Source organism: Melozone crissalis, unplaced genomic scaffold (genome assembly GCF_028551555.1).
Source record: "Melozone crissalis strain CALT ecotype California unplaced genomic scaffold, PUWL_Pcris_2 ptg000016l_1, whole genome shotgun sequence".
Classification (NCBI taxonomy): domain Eukaryota; kingdom Metazoa; phylum Chordata; class Aves; order Passeriformes; family Passerellidae; genus Melozone; species Melozone crissalis.
Window position 1 is genome coordinate 28,120,380 of NW_026535794.1, and position 21,612 is coordinate 28,141,991.

Consider the following 21,612-nt stretch of genomic DNA (forward strand, 5'->3'; position numbering starts at 1 on the left):
CTATCAATGATCACATTATTCTCCACATTTTTGGTGTATACTTTTGTATCTAAGTGAATGTAAATCCAGATGATAGCTGAGCTTGCAGAATTTCTATTTTTAAAAATCTTGAAACTTCATATAGTTTTATATTCCATTATCCAAAAGTAAGAAAAATATGAAACCCTTTTGAATGTGTGGCTCAGCAAAAGACCACACGAATTTGATGCACATCTGGAAGCTGACTAATGTGTGGGATGTGCAAAATAAAACAATGACCAAAAATTGTGGGTCAAGGGTCATTTGGTTCTATTCTTCTATAAAAAGAAAAAAATTGTTGAAGTTAGTAGAAATTGTGACAGCACCATATAATCTGTGCAAATGCTCAGGCCAAATTATAACACAGCAGTGCATGTTTTCACTGACGAAAGCAAAATGACGTAGAAAGACATTGCAAGGACATTTCTTTTTTTAAGGTCTAAATTCCTCATTTCTGGAGCTGAATGAAACTAGAAAATGTGTAGATAATGACAAAATCCTGCTTTATATCCCTGTAATAGACTAGTACTGAGAAAAAGAAAAACCAGAATAGCTCTTCAGTAGAATTAGATTGTGTGTTATCCAGGTTCATAAGAAAAGCCCTTCTGAAGCATGATTGGGACTCACAACATACACCCACCACGGAGTGCAACAAGTCCCACCCCAACACATTCCTCTCATTGCAGCATTCCTAGAGACAAATCTCTGCTTCACTGAAGAGAAATCTAACACACACTTTGGCATGTTCTGGACAGGCTGAAAATACTGAGCACATGAACTTCTTTGCAAAAGCAGAAGGACCTGGAATTCTAAACTACTTCTCCATCTAAGGTGCCAAATGTCAGGAATTTCAGACAAAAATTTCATTACAGACGCAGAGGAACTAATGCTGGTAAATACAGATATGTACACACAGAGATAAAACTGAATGCATCACTCATATATAATTTTTACCTTTGCTTTGCATATTTAAATAGGCCAAGTGTTCAGCCTCTATCTGGAAAAAAGAACCCCACAACTCTACACATGACTGGCCAAAGTGTCTCCCAAAAGGTGTCTCAATCTCATGGCCCTGTTTTTATCCTCTTTGAACATTTTTTCCCTTAATTTTATTTGTAACCAAGTGTTTTGTTTGCCCACTTTCTAGGGAAAGTTACACAATTCCAAGGTGCCACCTTCTCCCAGCGCTATCAGGCAGACAGCACTCAGGTACACTTCAGAAGGAACGCACACTTCCAGACTACCCTTTGGAGTATGGCAGACACATCAGTAGGAAGACATAATTTATGCTTTCAGGACAGACCAAATTCACAGCTCATGTTTGAATAGAATACACTACTTTAGCTGGAAGGGACCTGCAATGATAATCTGGTCCAAATGCCTGACCACTTCAGGGCTGATCAAGTAAAACATGGTTTTAAAGGCATTGTTCAAATGCCTCATAAATACTGTCATGCTGTCATGTGTGTCATGTTATCACCAATCTCTCTACAAAGGCTGTTCCAGTGCTTGACCACTGGCTCAGCAAAGAATTGCTTGACTAAACGCAAGAGTTAAAAAAAAAAAAAAATTAATTATGTACAACACCTCTGGATATAATGAAAACATTCACCTACTTCAAATAATAAAGCCTGAAGTAAGTTCTATGCATGACCAGTTCATCATAGACCTTAGTTTTAATAATTGATACTGTTTCATGGCATTTGCATAGCATCTCCTTCTGTATCATGTAGAACATGTTAAATATTTTAACTCATCTTCCAGCCCAAGACTATCACTATTCTGGAAGGGAAACACAATTTAGGGCCTCCTACAGACAACAAATTATTTTACTCTCCACTCTTTCCTTTAGAGCAAGGAAGTCCATAAAGCTTTTTACAAATTACTGCAAAGATGATAGACAGTAAAACAAAGGGCAACTTGGAACATGTGCTGAAGCACCTACCTAACATCTCCTGAAGTGGAGCCATCTTCTGTGAAAGAAATTCCTGTCACAAAACATTAATGCCTCCCTGGAAGCTTCTAATCCATTAAAATCTTGGCATTAACATTCAGAATCAACTGCCCAAACAAAACAGGTTGTGTTGTACAAGTTCCAGTTAGAGTTGTATTCCCCTGGAGCAGCAGAGATCAAAATCCAGAGTCATTCACCTGAGACCTTGCTCAAGGAGATCTGGCCAGTTTTGTAAGGCAATGCTGAATATTCACCAGAGGAAAGAGCAGGAATGACTATCCCAACTACAATTAGCTAACCTCTGTAACTTAAGTATTTTATGCTGCAGAATGCTTCCACAAAGGCAGAAAATATTTTTTTTTGCCCTAGTCTATGCAATCAGAACCATGGATACAAGCCCTCTGGACAAAAGCAAAAGGCTTATCACTAAAGAAAGTGTTTGAATCACTGGTAAATTTGAAAGCAAGGATGGATGCTCCTCTAGTTCCAGCTCTTCCATTTCCTGACATCTACAACTGCACCAAGCTGAAAGAGTATGCCCTTTATTCTATGAACAAATTTAAAAATCAAACCTTAAATTAAAAATGTTTTTGGCTGTCACAAAACATCACCTTGAACAAAACACACTGATAGCCATAAAAATAACCTCATAAGCTTTAAACAGGAATTATAAATACTATTTATTCAAAACTGCTTCTGAATCAAGACCTGAGTATGACAAAGCTTTCAACATCTATCACCCATTTCAGGCAATAATGTGGTCTTGTTTTCTACAACAAAGACACACTGTCAAACCACTTGCAACACAGCTCAGCTCTCTTGTATGGAACTGCTGGCCAAGGTCCCTGAAACCCACAGAGGGTTTCATTCCACAGCCACGGTGCACAGAGAAAAATCTGATACCAAACAGGTCTTGTTGACACTGGAATTATTCCTGCAGATTCTCTACTTCAACAAATCTTCACTTGCTTTAACAGGAGTTTTTTAAGTCTCTCAATGATGACTTCATATACTCATTCTAAGTGTTCTAACAACAAACTGCCATGGTAATTACCTCTCAGAAAGCAGGGAAACCACTGCACAACTCTCTCACACAACATGCATTCAGATTAGGCTTCTGCATGAATAGTTTTAACCCATTCTCATTTTCACATTCTTCTTATGTACAGAAGAGTCACATTTTGTTTAACAAAATATGTTAGGATCTTCTACAAGAAATTCTACATAAAGCAAGGGTGTGTGGAACACTAGTAAACCATACAAAACCAGATATTTACATCAAAACCCACATAGCTCAAGTATTAGTACAAAAGAAGCCCGAGACACTCAGATGAGTACTTTTAGCTTTGGGTGACAGAATGCTACCATATCCAGTTCCTCTGCAGTGTTTAGAGTTTCTTAACAAATTGCTAATTCCGAGAGCAGAGGTTCCAAACAGGTGTTGGAAAAGTTACATACATACATTTCAATAGGAAGAAATTAAAATGGATTTTCTCTTTCTCAGAAAATGTAAATTTAGGCCAAACATCATCTTTTTCTTCTCCCTAGGGAAGGCTTAGAAAAGCTTATTGCCCCATTTTACCCTACAGAATTTTGCCCCTAGCAATTTTCTCCAATTATGGTGGGTATCTGGTATTGCTCACATCTTCAGCCTATATTATTGGAATTCCTTTTAAAAATTAAGTGCTTAGTATGAGCATACAGTCTTACTCTGGCCTCAGAATTAGCATACTCACCCAAATCAATTCTCCCAGTGAGAGGGGTTTTTGTTGGGTACACAAAGCACTTTATAAACAATTCAGCAGGCTTGAAAAAAAAAAAATCCCATAATGATCATTTTCATTACACACATCCTTGTGATTTCATGAAAGGAATGGTTAATATAATAGGCTACTATTCTCAGTGAAAGAATATATGCTAATAGAGCACACGAAACAAATTCTGATTTCTGCTGTACCCCTGCAGTCCTGCTGAGTGCACTGGAGCTGAGTGAATGAACATGGAAATACAGTTTGGCTCGTGAAGGCTGCTCACACTGCCTAGCTAATGTATACAACACAGTAAATCTCCTCTAGGGTGCAAGCCAAAAGTATCTTCACTAAAAGTTAGGTTCTCGACTTCAAACACAGTAGCTAAAGTAAATAGGAGATGGAAGTGATGTGAATAGCTCCCAAAAATCACTGTGGAAAAATCCTCACCCTCTTACATGAACCTGGTTCTAGTCAAAGACCACAACAAAATTTATTAACCAACTTTCACTCAGATACAGCTGCAAGATGACTTCAACAGTTCTGTGATGAAATTGAACACCAAATGAAATCACCTGTTTCAACGGCAGGACAGAGTTCTTGGATTTTATCTATTTTTTTCTTTTATTTCATATGAATTATTTTAAGTTCTATTTGCCTTTTTTATCATAGTAATCTACAACCCCCATAACATGACATACATAACGTTATCACAAAAAGCTAAGAGGCATTAGAAGATAAATTTTACTCACAGATAATAATTTATTATCTCTTAAATGATAGGTATCTCCTATTCACACAGAATACATAAAAGGAGGAAATGTAAATTCTATCTTATCAAATGTAATACAAAATGTGACATGAATTTGTAAGAGAAACTGCCAAACAGAAGACAGAAACAGCAGTCCTAGACTTACCATGTCAAAATGCCTTGAGCTACTTAGAAAACTTGAGGCAATTTTCAAATACCCCAGAGCAGAACTGTATCTTTGTATTGCCTTTCCATTAAGAGGAATCATTAGTGAAGACAGTTGTAGTACGCATCTAAAAATAAATTTTAAAATAGTAACAAAGAAATTAAACAATAATTTTCATTTTAAATCTCAAATTATATACTTTTTATTTTAGAGATTGCCTACTATTACAAATGCACATAGTCCTTTTTTACAAAATGCTGCATTATTTTAATCTATTCAATGAGATTATTAACAAGCTTGATTGCTAACTAAGAGAATCCAAGCCAACCTTCACACCATCCAATGGGCAACTAGTGACAATGACAACAAAATGTTTTGTGTTACTGTACTGCACATGGCTCTATACAGACCTGGCATTTAACCCAATTTCTTGACCAAGCAAGGAATAAGTACCAAAGCTAGCTACATAATTCAGTTCTTTTGTATTACTTAGGGCTTAATATATCTTGCATATAACCATTTACCTGAAACACTTCCAGGGAAGGGAACACAATGCAACACATCAGTTTTATGCTTGATAGCCTAGTAAAGAAACTCTATAAAGTTTCAATGTGACACATCAATCCTTTTAAAAAGGGTATTATATCAGGATATTCAAATGCTTAGAATTCCTGTCTGCCAAGAGGAAGTTGGACAGACTGAGGGGAAAATAAATCTGTTTTATGCAACTAAAACAATTAAGAAATTAATCTATCACAGAACAAATCTTATGCAATACAGATTTAAGTCACAGTTATGATTCCACACGGAAGAAATCCAAGAAAGTCTTGCCATCTAAGATTTTTTACAAGAGCTACCTCACAATTACAACCCAAATATAATCATATTCTACTGAGTGATACACAAGTTGTGAATTGCTGGAACATCCTCTTAGTAATTTTAAATTCATGAGGAATGTGAATGACACAAAAGGTGGTGTTTAAAGAACGAATGGATAGCTGTGGTCTCTGTGGGCACTGTTGGCTGCCAGGCTCAGACAGGGTCCTGTGCAGCTTCCTCACTTTACACTGATTTTAAGGCTGCAACAAATGAACACCTATGAAAATTGAAACCAAGGGCAGCGTGAGCTGATGTGTACAATGTGTCCTTTCAATGTTCTACTACATGCAAATTTATCTTTTCAAACTTCCTCCAGGCCTTCCTATTGCACATATTCAATGAATGATCTTTGTCTAAAAGCTACATACACCGAATCTTAAATTACAACATAGTAGTTCATGTTGCACCTTGCTCTCATCCTCACAGCAATAGGCCTGTTCAGTGAATTATTACTGCCATATTAACACAAGTAAGAAAATAAGCTTTGCTTCTACCCAAGTTAAGCACTCTCTAATGAAGTTAAGCTCAATTGAAATAGGCCAGACTGCAATAAAAGTCAAGAAGTACTATTACATTTTTATGGAGAAAAAGAGACTATGAGTAGGAATCCAATTAGATGGCTTCAACTGAATATAAGCATTTTATTGTACTAAGAGGTTAAAATGATCTATCCAAATGGACACCTGGAACATATCCTTTAAAAGAGCTGTTTGAAAGAGCCCATTGAGGCTTACTCTGATTTTTGTGATTGATTTCAGAAGTTCAATTGATAAAATAACCAACCACTAGCATTGGAAAGAAGCACCACGTCTGAAGGAAGCTATCCAGACACACAATCTCTTGAAGCATCTTTGTCAGGGTGCTGAAGGTGATTAAAACTAGCTCAGTTTTACATTGCTGCTCTGAACACAGTCCATGAAGGCAGAAGATTGTATTTAGGAACAAGCAGATCATCAAGCCATAGAAGAGTTCTGGTATTTTTCCACCTCCAGCAATACAACCATCGAAGCTTTGTTGCCTTACCTAGTTCAAGATACATTGCAAAGAGGGAGCCACTAAAGATTTAGTTTCTCTTCAGCTCATGTAGCTTTTACTACAGGAGCATCTCCTCAGAGGATGAGTCCCTTACAATGGCCCTGCCCTGGCAGGAGAAGCAGCAAGTTCCACCCTCCAGATTTATCACCCTGGCCCGCTCAGATCTCCAGCCTTCCTTTGGCTTCAGCTGGCATGAAAAGGAAGGATGCTGTCTGTCTTCTAAAGGGACCAAACAGAGATTTACCTCACCACAGCAAGACTTCACCTTACATTTGCACATTCAATACTGGGACATGCACCTTACAAGTCTGGGATATAAAACAGAGTGTGAAGCCTTGGCTCAGGGACAGCTATTTTAGCACTTACTGATATCTAGTTTCCATTAAAAAATCCGAGTTTCAAACCCACCACAGTGATCAAAATAAGGGAGGAAATAAGCAAGAAGTAATTTTCCTATTGGTGATCTATTTTGGACCTGCTACGCCAGGTAAGTGTTAAGACCTATAGAATAAGTAAGTAAGCTCAGGCCCAGACTCAGCTATGTGAGTTTCTGTTCAACCTGTGCCCCATCCCTACAACTCTTCACTGTGCTGCACTGTCACAAACTCACAAACAACACAGCCCCACAAACCTCAAAGGTGATTAGTATGTCCTCCACACCTTTCAAGTTTTGTCACCATGTCATTTCTCCTTCAATGCTCCGTCACCCATCTGCCTGCCACCTCCTCTGCAGATACTGGCACTGGAATCACTCCATGGATTTTACACACAAGTCCAGCTCCCCTGAACTCTAGGATCAAAACTGGCATTTGGGTTTTCCTGGTAAGCATTTGAGAGTTTGAATAAGCTGCAACTAGACAGGCTACTTCTATTTCTATCCTCCCTTCAGTTTTACATTTACTCTTTTGATTTTTTCCATTATAGGTCTCTTGTCTTCCAACTACTTCTTCTGAGCACACAGGCACAAATACAAACCATGTCTTCAGTGTATGGGATGAGTTAGAAAAAGGTCATTTAGCTACAAGATTATCTCCACTTGAAATTGCAGAGAAGATGAAGGAACATAACAGGTCCATTAACAAAAATAAAAAGGCAGACAGAACCCAAAAAACACAAACCAAAAATCAAGCTCTTATTTATCAACTCACATTGACTAGGGAATCAGACACTGGATGTGCAACTCAGAGGCAGATATGACAAACTCAGTTTCTCCTGAAAGTCAGTCATTAACCTTACAATCTCATCAGGTGATTCCTTTTTTAAACATTAAAAAAGCAAACACAGAAATTATTCTTATTTTACAAAAAAAACTTCACTGCTACAGCATGGAGAAGGTGGATTTCAATAAAATCTAGTGAGCCAGTGGAAGTCACAGTGTCATCCATTTGTCTTCTGATACGAAAATGAATAAAAATCAGTATTTATAGTTAAATTGTATTGAAAAGTTTATGCCTGCATTAAAATGTAGGGCATGACAGAAGACAGCACGTTCTGATTAAACAACATTCAGGACAGCTTTTGTGCCATATGATCATTTTTCTTCAATTACATGTAATTAAATACTAAAAGAGGATGGGGAAGAGGACAAAGTATTTAAAACATAACATGTAATATTATAACTGCTTATTAGTTCAGTGTTGATAGTGCCACATTCAACAACCACCCCATTTTCCATCCCTTTAAAATAGTTTTATTCATGCTGAACTGTGCTGTACTTTGAACTGAGATATCAACATGCAAGAAAAAAAATAAGCAAACATTGTGATTTAAATTTTAAAAAATCAAAACTCACAACCAAAAAATCTGCTGCCTCCTCTCTCCGGTAGCTGGCTGTTGTCTAATGACTACCTTTAATCCAGTTCTTCAAAGTCAAGCAGGAATTTTTTCTGGGACAGCATGTCCTAATTAAATTTATTTGTGGTGGCCCATTTCTAAAGATTCAAAAATTGAACATCTTTTTGGTAGCTGAATGACAGTTTCTAAATCATTTATTAAGCAAGGAGAGTTCTATGTGGACAATACCTGAGACTTCTGTAAAACAGTATTGACAAACACAAAAATGTAACTTATGCTTCCCAAATTTAGCTATAGATGAGGCGTGCAAAATCACCTTGCTCCTGAGTGACAACAGAGAAAAATGCCTCAGTTTCCAGTTTCACATGAGAACTAAGGAAACAAGACCCTTCCTCTAAAAACTTCCCCAGCTGAATTCCCACACAGTCAGGAGTGAGCAATACAATAGCAAATCAAATGCTGCAGAATAACCTAACACAGAAAAACTTGAAACATTTTCTCTTTCCTCTAAACCATAGCACAGTTTACGTGTTGACAGGAATGGAAGAGGATTCAGTAAACACCTCTTTGTAAGCCCTTGGAATAAAACCAGCCTGTAAGAGGACACTCATAAAAAAATCAAAAATCTAAAAACTGAAATTCTGAGTCCCTTGTGGAAAGAGTTAAAAGAGTTAAGGTACGAAAACAGGCTACAGTGTAATTCCTGAAGCGATAGCAGTATTCTTGTTAGTAATGTGCATTTAACAATTGCCAGTCTGAAAACAATGGGCTCAATATCCTGGTCCCAACCTGGGAATTCAAAATTTACAATGGGATATTTTACTTAGTTTTTAATCTCTCAAAATCAATTGTGCATAGCTTTAGGCTTTATGACAAAGCTTGTACTTACAAAAATCTTTCAATTTTTTTTGGCAATCATGGGAAGCCTTAGAATTTAGCAATATTAACTATGATAATTCATGTAAGATTTCAAATCAATCCAGATTGTTACACCTTTGTTTTAAAACAATCTAAGTTAAACTAAAATTGAAAGTCTTTCAGTCACTAGGAAGGTATTATTTCATACTGCTAATTACTTAGGAGAGAGTTTGAGAGTCAAATAGAATTTGGGCCTAAGGACAAATTGATACCAGTGAATTTTATACTCCAATTCATACTTCAGGAACAAACAGCACAGCTTAAATTGTTTATGATGTATGAATGATTTACAGCGGTGGAGATGAAAACAGCTGTGAAAGTAAGAATAAAAATAAAGCCTTTGAATGAGAAGGGTGTATCATTACATTCTCTCCCTGGTATATTGTCAATCAAACACAAATAATATCCACAACTGCTCTGTGATTTCTGATACAATTTTCAACTTATTCCCTTTTTGATCAAATTATAATACTTGTCTTAAAATGCTCTGTGGTAGCAAAGACCCTGAAGCAAGCCCACATCTCCTGGCACTCATTTGTTATAACAGACTGCTCATGGGTTCTTAGCAACCTTCATTTTCATGATCCTTCCTGAAAAACTGATAGGATTTATTTTTATAACTTCTTTGTTGAAAGACTATATGGAAGACAATCCCACATACAACCAACTGTTAACAGGCCTCCTGAGACCTTCAAAGATGTTATCAAACACCATGTAAGGGCTTTTATCTGTTTTGTTACCATTTGTTAAGGGAGGAAGCCTCACACATTCCGACAGCTGATTAACAGAACACACTTTTGAAGGCTCTGCCTCAATACCAACTTGTCACTTATACCTTGGAGAGAAAGGGCTTTTGTTTTCAAAGTACACAGCCCAAAGCCCTGCCAAGCAGTTCCACCAGGGATCCAAAGGCATGTCAAGAGTGAATCACCCGAAGCAGTTTGTGTGAGAGATGTCATTTCTGCAGCAGCCGCACAGGAGCCAGGACCTCACAGCCCAACCCACACCGACCCCAACACCAACACCTCCTCTGGATGATCCCTCCCAGGGCCCCCTCTCTCTGCTCTGAAAGAGCTCACCATAAGACACACAGTGCCAAATCTCAGACTTGGGGAGAAACATTTCAATAGGTTCACTGTTCACTGCATGAACAGCTCACTGCGGCTTCCTCATAAAACTAAAACCCATTACAGACCAATACGATCAAATAAATGTTTTCATGCCAGCCCATAGTCCCACAGGTAATGACAAAATTTCTCAAAATGATGGTGATGTCTAAGTATTTAAATATTTGACAATTTCTTATATTACCTTTTTCATCACATTGGTATTACTCAAATCCCAAATAAGAGATTTCATAAGACCTACTCTTGATGAGTAAACACTCTTGATGATGATAGGGTATTATCAGCACCCTGCTCTGACCAATTGACATGTTGTTTTTCAAGTTATTGGGTTTATTTCACAGTGGTTTTCCTTCATTATATCAGCACAGGAAAGAAAAACATTTAAAAATAAAATTAGCCTGGGCCTGCATTAATTGTATCAGCATTCAGTTGTAGTACCCAAGCTCAGTTCCCTGAGCAAAAAAAAAAATACCACCCAAGAACGACAGAGAGAGATTAAGAATAGTAGGGAACAGTGTTTAAACCATAACAACAAAACAATTTCCTCAGAAGTACATGATAGAGTACTTGAAATCATGGGATATACTTTAAAGAAGTTAAGTTAAAATATTATAATGCTTATTTATAAACATTAAAAGGAGACATAAAAAGAATGTGATAAAGTAATCCAAAATATTTCCAACAATCCTAAAGATTCCCAAATATGTAGGTAATGTGATGAAAATATCCAAAGGGTCTTGACCAGAATATACATTACCCCTTTTAAAATAAATTATATGTTTTAAAGAAATTCTCCTCTTAACTAAGAGGAGCCAGTCTGTTTTCTAAAGAAAACATTTCTATCGCTGTGATATTTCTTAGCAACCAAAATCCCTTCTGTAGCTGTGTTGATTTCAGGGCCAGGAGCTGTCTGTTCTAATCACCTCAAAGAGAATTCACAGAGCAGATCCTAAAACACTTCAACATTACTCTTTCTATACTCCAGTTTCGAACAAAACCCAATTTACCAACACAGAGAAAAAGATGAATTCTGGCTCAATTTACACTTAAACAAACACAAACCTATTTGGATCAAACTTCATTAGACATTAAAAAAAAAAAAAAAATCACACTAAACAAAAATCCCCACCCAAACTGGAATTCTTAAGGCTATGGTTGAAACTCTCCAGGCTAGTCTGGTCATGAAAGCATCACCTTTCACAAATTTACACACTCTGCTGATGCTCTGGCAGTTAAATAAAAGGCACACCTAAGTTACCAAGCAATGTGTTCAGTTAAAAGCTTTTATCTTCTGATAAAGTCTTCTTCAGGAGACAAAAGGCAGAAGCGTTTAAAAAGTACCTCTCCTGCTTATAAAGGAAGTCGAACAATGTATCAGTGCTTTACAGTGATTATTACATTCTAGTTATTCAAAATTTATTAAATAATGACCATTTGTACAATATTTTTAGATCTTCAGAAAGAGAAAGCATGCATCCCAAAGTATTAAAAATGCCAACAGGGCTCCCCACTGTTGCCTTAACAAAGGAAAGGTCCAAATAGTTACAATGTAAAACAATGTAAAATGACAAAGGTAATGGTGCTTTAAAAAAAAAACAGCCAACCAAAGATGATCCACAGATCTGTACTCAGTGTGACACTGATTCTGAAAATGTCACAGAAAGGTCAACAATACAGACAATTATATAAAAAAGCAACACCTCAACAACAAATAATTGAAATACTTTTAAGATTGTCTGATTGTTTTAATAAAATATGAGTTTTTAATGAAAAAAATGTTAAAAAATATAAAATAGAACTTCAGACATGGAATTGCTGAAGAGTACTGCTGTACTGGGATTTTTTTGGTGACGAATCCTTGCAGAATCCAAAAGTGAGCACAAAGTAATTACTATTAATAATTCATAATTTTTGCAAATTATGAAGTTGCTTTACTGAAAACAGTGACAGGGTTTGATCAGGTGGCAGCTTAACACCCTGCCTAAGGTGCATGCCATCAGTTTTACTACGGATGGAAAAAGAAGAAAAAGAAAAGAGGAAAACAATAAAAAATTCCAAGCCTTAGAGATCCTCTCTCTCCTGATCCTCCTATGAAACACCAATAACTGATTATTTATGTTACTCTCTTGGTGTGATGCCCATTCAAACAAAATAAATTTTATTTATTAAATTTGCTTGGAGTACTAAATATTAGATGAAAATTCTTCAAAAAGAGACAGTTTCAAAATCACATATCTACCATTTAGAACAAATACATATTCTCTGTGTAATGAAGTAGTGCTCTTTCCCCAGCACTGATTCAAGAACAAGTAATTTAAGAGATTCCAGGAGAAAACAAGTACTCCTCAGCTCTTGTCAGCACATAGCAGACAAAGAGTGCTTCTACAAAGTCCAAGTAGGCAAATTTTATCTCATGCCAGATCAAGACAAAAGTATTAGATACAGTGGCTCTAGATCTTAAAACATGCATTATGTCAGTCGCTAAATTTGCATAATCACTACCAAGTATTAAAACTGATCATATCATTAAAGATGACTTCAAGGGCTCAGAAGTCTTTATCAGGGTCAGCAAGTTCACCCTGTGTATTAAATCCATCTACTCTGTGGCTTCCCAATCTGTGGGAAAGGTTCTCCATATGCTGAGAGCTACCTTTCTTCTTACTCCCCACTGAAATTCATTATCTTATTCAACAACAAAACTATCTACAGCAGAGACAAAGGTGTTAGAGACCTGAGATTTCAGGATTTAAAGCACCAAGAACCAGCCTGGTTCCTAAAGAATCTGGTCTTCCTAAAAGCACTTGTAATATACAGAATAATGGAGTGAAATTTCAACAGCAACATAAACTATTTTGGTTTCACTTGCTCTTTTTCTCAGCAGCACAGTGTGATAGTGTGCAGCAAATGCTCTGTGACAGGTTTTGCCTGGTGCAAATTCCTCCCAGGAAGAAAGACCTCATTGCCTATTTCTCCTTATGGCAAATTTTAAGCAAATTAAACTGATAACCATGTCTTGAAAAACAATGCTGAGGACAGCAGTGCTGATAGGACCCCCAGAGGGACAGGGTCCGTGCCAGCACGACAAGTCCCAGCAGAGTGGCACTGCAGGGGGACGTGCTGTGCATTGCAGGCAGGGGAGATGAGCAGCCAGCCACGGGATGCCAATTAAAGGGCACTGAGATCTCTGCCAGCCACAGGGGCTCAGGCAGCCCTGGAGGGCCCTGTCCCCGCCTGAGGCAGCAGCAGGGAGCACAGCCACACCATGGGCACTGCTTTGTGCGTTGGGTACACAACACAGCTCGCTCTCGGGAGCTTCCTCAAGTGCCTGGGAGCAGCAGCCGGTGCAGAAGCTGCCAGAGGTGCCCCTGCCCTGCTCAGGTGACTGAGCTTCAATACAAGGGCAGCTCTGGCCACTGCTTGGCCCCTTGGAGCTGGAGCAAGGGTCCCTGCCTCAGTCAGCTCTGTCCTGCAGCAATGGGAGCAGATCAGGGCTTTCCAACACAGGGCTCATCAGTAATGTCCTGCTCCAGGAACTTCCTGCAGTGCCACCAGCAACAGGACAACCAAAACACTAAAATCAAGGCATTATGATTTAAAGTGAAACATTTTTAACAGCAAGAGGCTGAGGAGGGACCAGTGGTATAACACTGGCCCCTGAGAGATACCAGGCATGGACAAATCTTGCCACAGAATACTTAACTTGGAGTGAGCTAACCATGTGAGGTAACAAAATGTTATAACAGGATTAAAGTTCAGCAGGTTTTAATCCTATTTTGTATTAAAGCCAGAGAAAAACCTGTAAGAAGAATAATTTACAAATGGAAAGTAGTTCAGGTCTCATCCAGAGTTTAACAGGTGCTCTGCACCTTCTGTCCAACTTCTGGTTGACTTAAAGTGAAGGTGGATGTTAATCTTATGTAGAAAGGACCCCAAGGATGTGTCACCTTGTACCTTCAAGTGATGTATTTATTTTTTTAAGGCTAGAAGAAGAAGCAGCACACACAAAAGTAAGTCTGTTTCAGCAGATATGGCATATAATGCAGGGAAACAACCACCTCTTGCAGGAAAATGCCCATCCATACAGGAAAACAATTTCTAACTTAAAAGAAAAAAAGGAATAAAAATGCTAGATCCTTCCTCTTCTTACCAACCCAACTGAATATAACTTAACAAATACTAAATTTTAATCGCAGGTTTCATTTTTAATTATCTCTCACAGAAAAACACTCCCAGAGTCTTCCTCTGTCTTAATTATTTTGGTTATTTCTAACACTAATAAACAAAAAGCATTCTCACATAAATCAGATTCTTGGATGAGAGAAACTAAAGTTCCTATGAATTGGTCTACTTTTCCCAGCAATTTTTCCTTCACATGAGAAGGTGTAGAGAAAATAGCACCACGGAAGAAGACAGGCAACATTTCTTGCTTATCCTGGCTCCTTCTGAGGCCAGGGGTAAGAAATGGCACTGCCTCAGCCCTCTGAGGTTTTGACTTTGCCTACAAGAGTAACTTTCCATCCTGTGCTTACCAGACAAAAGCTAATTAATAAATAGCAAACCACAAGGCACAACTCATCATAGCTGACAGGCAAGATTAAATCAAGAAATGATAATTCCTACATGAACTCCTACTGTTATCAAAAATCTTCAGCCTAAGCCTTGCCATCACTGCTTCAGCTGGAACCCAGATAAAAGCACTCACATCCAATAAATGGGACCATTTCAAGACACATGCAAACATTTGGTTCTTCTCCTAAAAGAAGTAAGATATCTTAGCATGAAAACAAAGTACAATTCCAAGCCTAAGCAATGCTTTCCAGCTCATTCTTTTTAAAATTAAATGCAGATGCACTCTATTTCAACATTAATTATAATCAATATCACACAGGAAGTCACAGCATATAAACAGTACTTAAGAAGCACTTCTCTGAAGAAAAAACAAACAAAACCCACAAAACCCAAAATAAATAAAATTAAAAACAAAACAGCAAGAGAAATTCATCCAAACTCTGCTTCTCATTGCAACAACTTTCTGCTGGAAGCACTGCAGTGCAAGGCTGACTGGGAGACATTGGCTCAATCTCACCATGCATCTTTCCAGGTCTAATTAGATTTAAATGTGACATCCAGATTTCAAACACATTTTAAAAAACTCTCCAAGTTTATTTAAGCAAGGAGGTAATTGTTTTCCTTCAGTTTTATTTATTTTGTTAATACAGCCTCTCAGCCAGAAAAAATATTGGTATAATCCTTTCTGGGTTGTTTGGAGAGCCTGATATTCCTTAACACTGTTGTTCAGACACAGCTGAACTCTTTACTGAGTTTGCTCAACAAACAGAGGCTCTTTGTCACACTCAACTGCAAGAAAAACAACAAACAAGGATGTCCTTACCCACCATGGGCTAAGAGCCATATTTTAAATGAACTTATGGATTCCTAGAGTGGAAGCACATCCAAACACACCAAGAACTAACCACATGGAACACCCTCAGTGGAGCCATCTCAGTGTCTGACTGGCCCCAGGTGTGACATAAAGTAGCATTACTATTGCATAAAAACAAAATACTTGAAACCATAACCCTTCACAGCAGGTGAGCAGCCCTGACCTGGCTCTATCCCTCCCTTTCACCACAGGCCCATGGGCAGCACACAGCTGCCAGCGAGTCCCTGGGGCTCTGCTGAGTAAGTGCAGGGCACACCAGACAGAACCTTCCCCTAGGTGAGGATTCTCAAACCCCACAGAACACTCCCATGTGTTCAGCAAACTCCCCTGCCCAGGAACACTGCTGCCACGGCAGTGTTGGCACCTGTGATGGGTGCACACTCAGATATTGCTGCTCCTTATGCAGCTCCTGTGCTGCTTCAAGAAGGTTTGAACACCTCTGGTTCTTCTGTGACCAAATCTCCCCAAGATGGAGAGAGAGCAACAAGAGACAGGTGGAATGAAATGTCACTGATCTCTGCAGACTGGGCTTCAGTAATATTTTCCAGCTGTTGAACTTCTCTAGCAGACAGCTATTTCCAAACACTTTCAAAATTACAGTGAATCATTTGTAAATCACAATTGCTCCATCCCACTGCAGCAAAAGTTAAAACCACAGAGCCAGAGCTTTACAAAGTTTAAACACCATTAAAATAACTTAGTCTTATACTCCAGGGCCTCCCCTCCACCCCCCAAAAAATTACTGTCTCCAGGTGAATCCTCATTGCAGATGTGAGATTATTAAAAATTAGTTTTGATTCCAGCTGCTATTTTTAAGCATGTCGGTGTAAGTCTTAGATTTGGGCACCCCATGATGAGCTCCCCTGCAACACTGACATAATTTTGACAGTAGAAAAAATGGCTACAAAATTAGGAATTGTCCCTGAAAATTTTGCAAAATAAGCAGTGTAAGGATTAAGCAGAACATATGAAAATTACCAGTAAAGCTAAGATTAAACATGATTGTGCTTTTATATTGATGGTAAAACCAAATATGGGAGTACATGAATTCATGTATGTGCATATACACACACTTCTGTGTAAAATAGTATTTTATTCAACATAAATAGACCAGTTATGAGTATCTACTGCATGTGTATCTAACAGTAGCACAAAGAGCACAATAGAAGACAGAAATTATACAGGAATAAAAGGATATATTGCATTTACAAAGGTAATGTATTCATTCATTACAACATATCACATAAGTATAAATATATTATCTCTAAAATATATTGTATTTAATCTATCTGTAGATAGAGATATTTGCATTTCCACATGTAAGTGAAGAAAAGTTAACTGTTCAAAAACTGGTAATGAAAGAAAAACATACCTGCTAATAATTCAGAATGATCAAAGCTGCAGAAGGCTTTCACACAAGTGTGGAAAGTTGAATTATAGGTGATCCACTGCCTATAAACATAAAGTGATGTATTACAAAAATACACACACACAACCCCAATCACAAATAAACAGAGATGGGCTCTATACCAGTTTATAAGAATGGCATTTTAAAGTCATCAAGAAGAGCAGTCTGAAAATGCCTCCTTGATGTCCAGCAGCAGAGAAAAATCTATTCATTTTGGCAATGGGACAGAGTGGGAGGAGATTTATTTGGAAAAGATTTTGATAGCAAAGCAAGAATCCCCAAAATGCGACTTTATGAAAGTAGCTCGAATTCCGATTGTTGTTTGTTTTACACCATTACAGAGAAGAACTAGAAAAGACACAGGGCATAACAACATGGATGCTCAAAGATAATACTGTGACTTTTAGATTTTAAAAAAGTGTCTTTCATCATGAAAGAGAAATGCACACAGAGTGACCAGAGCAGAAATGCATAAAATCAAAGGTATGAAAGACAAATTGAGCCTCACAAACTAGAGGCCATTTAATAAAGTTACTGACAAGTCTCAAATGCAAGTAACAGTTTTTTTACAGAAGCTTTGGTGTTGTGCAATTCATTGTCACAATATACTCTGAAGGTCAAATGCTAAAAATGAGGATTACAAAAGGCAATAAAGCATAAATCATTAAATACTGCGAATGTGTTTCATATATTAAACACTGTCAAATTATTCTCTTCTTGTAGTCTTGCCACACATTGTTTTCAATTGGAGAACTGTTATTCAGAAATATTACACAGGTAACTAATGACTGTTAGCTTAAAAATGGTTATTTAAATTATTTACTAACAGATGTCCTTCTGAATTATTAATTTCTCTTGGAAGTCTATAAAGCTTTATAATGAGGCTAGTTAAATAAATGTTTTAGCTGTGACCTGAGGCAGAATTTTTTTCAAACAGCATCCTTCAGCTGATGAAGCCTGAAACCAGAATCTCAGTTCTTCTTGGTATTGTAACCCTCTTTTGGAGTTCATGAAGGAATTTTCTACTCATTAGCATGAATTTCCATTTATATTTCCAAAAGAAAGTCTCCTTTGTTCATGAGGAAGAAGCAAACAAAAATGACAGAAGTTAATTTTTAAAATGCCTCACAAATTGATTTTACCCAAAGTCACTCTTCCCACGCCACATGCACCGAATTGCAACTGCCTGCCATGCTTTAGCTGTGCTTCAGTCCATATAAAGATATTACATTAGGAAACTGCTTGTAGGGCTAACCACAGTATTACACATAAAAAAAATTTAAAAAAAAAAAGAAAATCACAGAAGTTAAGCAACAAAAATGTTCTAATTACTTTAGTTGAATAGCTTGATTTTTCTTTTGCATTATTTCAGTAAGCATTGTTAGTCTTCATTGTCTGTACTTCTTATTTGGCAATTAGGACAAAAACAAAACAGGAAAGGGCTTTTGTTTCATCAGTAGCACTTTTACGACAAGTTATGCCTCAAGCATACCCAAAGACCCTGCAGCATTCAGATGGGAGCCATGTAACACCACTGCTACCCATGAGTAAAACTTCTACTCTGACACAAAGAATTGACACTAGAAAGCTGATTGTAGCAAAATTGTGCAAAATACTTGCTCTTTTCCCCAAATAAGTTTCCTTCAAATGAATCTGCAAGTTCACTAAGCAGCTAGGTCACCAAATCTACTGCCATCATGACAGAGTTATGATATTTTCTTCATGTCTTGACAAGCTCCTTTTGGAATACTGAAGAAAAAAGTGATAGTCCCAGGCGCTCCTAAAAATTTGAACGGGGCAGGCAAAACGATCTGAAAACCACTACATTCTTCTAACACAGACCCACAAAACTACATTTATTACAATCTGTTACTTGGAAGATATTTGTCTAGAAAGCAGCATCATTTAAAGTATTGCAAATGGTGTAAAGAGAATATAAAAGTGGTCCAAAAGGATCCCATCTAGAGTAAAGTTTTACAATGTCCTTGGCATCAGCTGATCAGATCATGCCATCATTTTCTGTGTGCTGGATGATTTCTACACCCACCTTCCTCCGTTTTCAAGTGGTCCTTGCACATGCTCATGGGAAACTTGTAAAGCCCCATTAAGTCAGCATATATATTCAGTATAAAATACTGAATTACAACAGAATACTAGGGGTAGTCAGTGCCAAAAAGCCCAAGTGTAAATCTATTTGAACACTACAGGTGTCTCCTATATAAGAAAAATAAATTATAGGTCATTCTTTTATGCAGAAATCTTAGCAAATAAGAGCTATTGGGACTTAGTAGAGGATTTTGAAAGATCTGGAAAAACTAAAAGAGTACAATCTATATCAGCAAAAGAAAAACTGCAGTAACTAAGGGTAAATACCTCTTCTTTCTCAAACTTTTTTGTATGCTGGTGGCCATATTTCCACTTGGGAAAAGTAGAGAGAGTAATTAAAAAAGCAACACACCAAGTCACATCATTGGCAGGCATTCCCAACATCACACATTTACTAATGCTATTAACAGGGGTTTTTTTTAAATTAAGAATAGACTGAAATTTCCATAAATCTTTCCAACTCAAAAGTCAGACAATTTGTTTCTTCTGTGATGAACAGGTGATAGCACAATAGGCAAAGGATGTGGACTGCGATGTGTTTTCTGAGAAACTGTAGCATATTAACATAGCCAGAGACAGAGCTGATCAAAACATATTGGAGACTTGTGACACCAATCAAAGCAGTAGCACTTTGCAACACAGTATCAGTTCTGTAACATTCTTAATCTTTTTAAAAAAGAAAAAGAATGTTTTACTTCTAAAATACTCAATTCCACTACTGGAAGAAGTAACAAATCATGAAAAATCAGAAGGAATGACTTTTCAGACATACCTTTTTAATAGACACATGCCCAGATAAATGCAACTTGAGCCTCCTCTACTCTTACACAGATAAAATTATAATAAACTTCACTTAAAACTCTAAGATGAAAAAATAAAGCAGCCTCTAACTCAGGTGCACATTAAATATATGAATTTTCGGAACGAGATTAAGTCAGTGTCCAAACTTCAATAATTCCGTGCATCAAAAGAAGTTTGCAAGATTTTTCCTTCAGCCCAGTTTTTAAAAGTCCCAGTTCAAAAATATAGGTCAAGTTACCTACTGCCTCCAAACTTTCTCAAAGTCAGCTCAAATAGTGCAAGCCTGACCCATTTTGAGTGGGCTCTTCAAAACTAACTAAATAAATTAATCAGGTGGCTTCATGACTTTTCATTATATATATTTTTCTGCATTAAAGGTCTTGCACATTAAACATATTGGCATTTGAATTCCATACTCGGAAAAGATTGATATGCAGAATTCACAGGCATTTGGGGCTCACTAGTCAGCTCAAGGTAAATTAGTGCTTTATATGTTTTATTTAATAATTACTAGAGTAAACAAGTATTAATATAAAGGTTGAGCACAACAGAAAAATCACTACTTTTTCTGATCGCTATCCATTAGTTTAATTGAAGGAAAACCAAAGCATCAAAAATCAGAATATATAAATTTACTATTATAATACAATTACTATACTAATTCCTTATTTGGACAATCTAAACAATGAAAATTCTTTAACTCAATTCTACTATCTTCTCTTATTAGTCCTTGAACCAGAGGAATGGGGAGCAGTTGGGGACAAACATTCTCTACTTAGTAAAACTGACCTATACACTATCCCATGGGGGAAGGTCCATTGGAAAATCTTGCAAATTTCATCCAAAATACTTCAGTAAGAAGAATGATATTTCTACAGTAAAAGTCCCATTTTCTGAGATATTTTTAAAGGTAGCTTCATTCTGATCATTAAGCAATATTATTCCGAAAATCACTTATGAGGGGTTTCTAGTGAATTGTTGTCTTTTTTTGGCTGATTCTGCCAAAGCAAATATCATTGCGGCAAAAGCTGGCATATTTTAGTCCTCTCTAGATTTCTGCATTACATTTCAGCAGTAATGTATTCTGCAATACATTTCAAAGTCTTATTTCAGGTACAAATAAGGCAAATTTCTTAATATACCCACCACAGATTTTCTCTGAGGATAACTATTATGAGAAATTCAAGAGAAGTCCACTGATAAGAAGAGCTGCTCAGGTAAAAGGACTTTTACAGCCTGAGAACTGCTATCTATAATCTTGGCACTTTGATCTCTCAGAATATGAACTAATGTATCTGTAATGCAGCTCATTATTAATAGTTAAGTATCTTTAAATGGAGCAGCTTTGAAGATCAGTTCCAATATCAATAGTTTGCATTTATATAGGGCTTTCATTTTCAAGGACAATGGTACATGGTCCCTGAAACATGCATATGGACACAGAGACTTCTACTTGCATTCAAA

General features: G+C 37.2%; 1 long non-coding RNA gene across 2 annotated transcripts in view; it reads right to left on the minus strand.

Moving 5' to 3' along the window:
• Positions 1-21,612, minus strand: part of LOC128935211 (uncharacterized) — a 76,673-nt gene that overhangs the window by 46,891 nt on the left and 8,170 nt on the right. The window contains exon 1 of one of the 2 annotated variants that reach the window (XR_008482937.1): positions 17,206-17,277. The exons of the other annotated variant lie outside the window; for it this stretch is intronic. This is a non-coding gene — a long non-coding RNA (uncharacterized LOC128935211). Of the gene's footprint in view, positions 1-17,205; positions 17,278-21,612 lie in introns of those variants that run through there. 2 annotated transcript variants of the gene reach the window in all.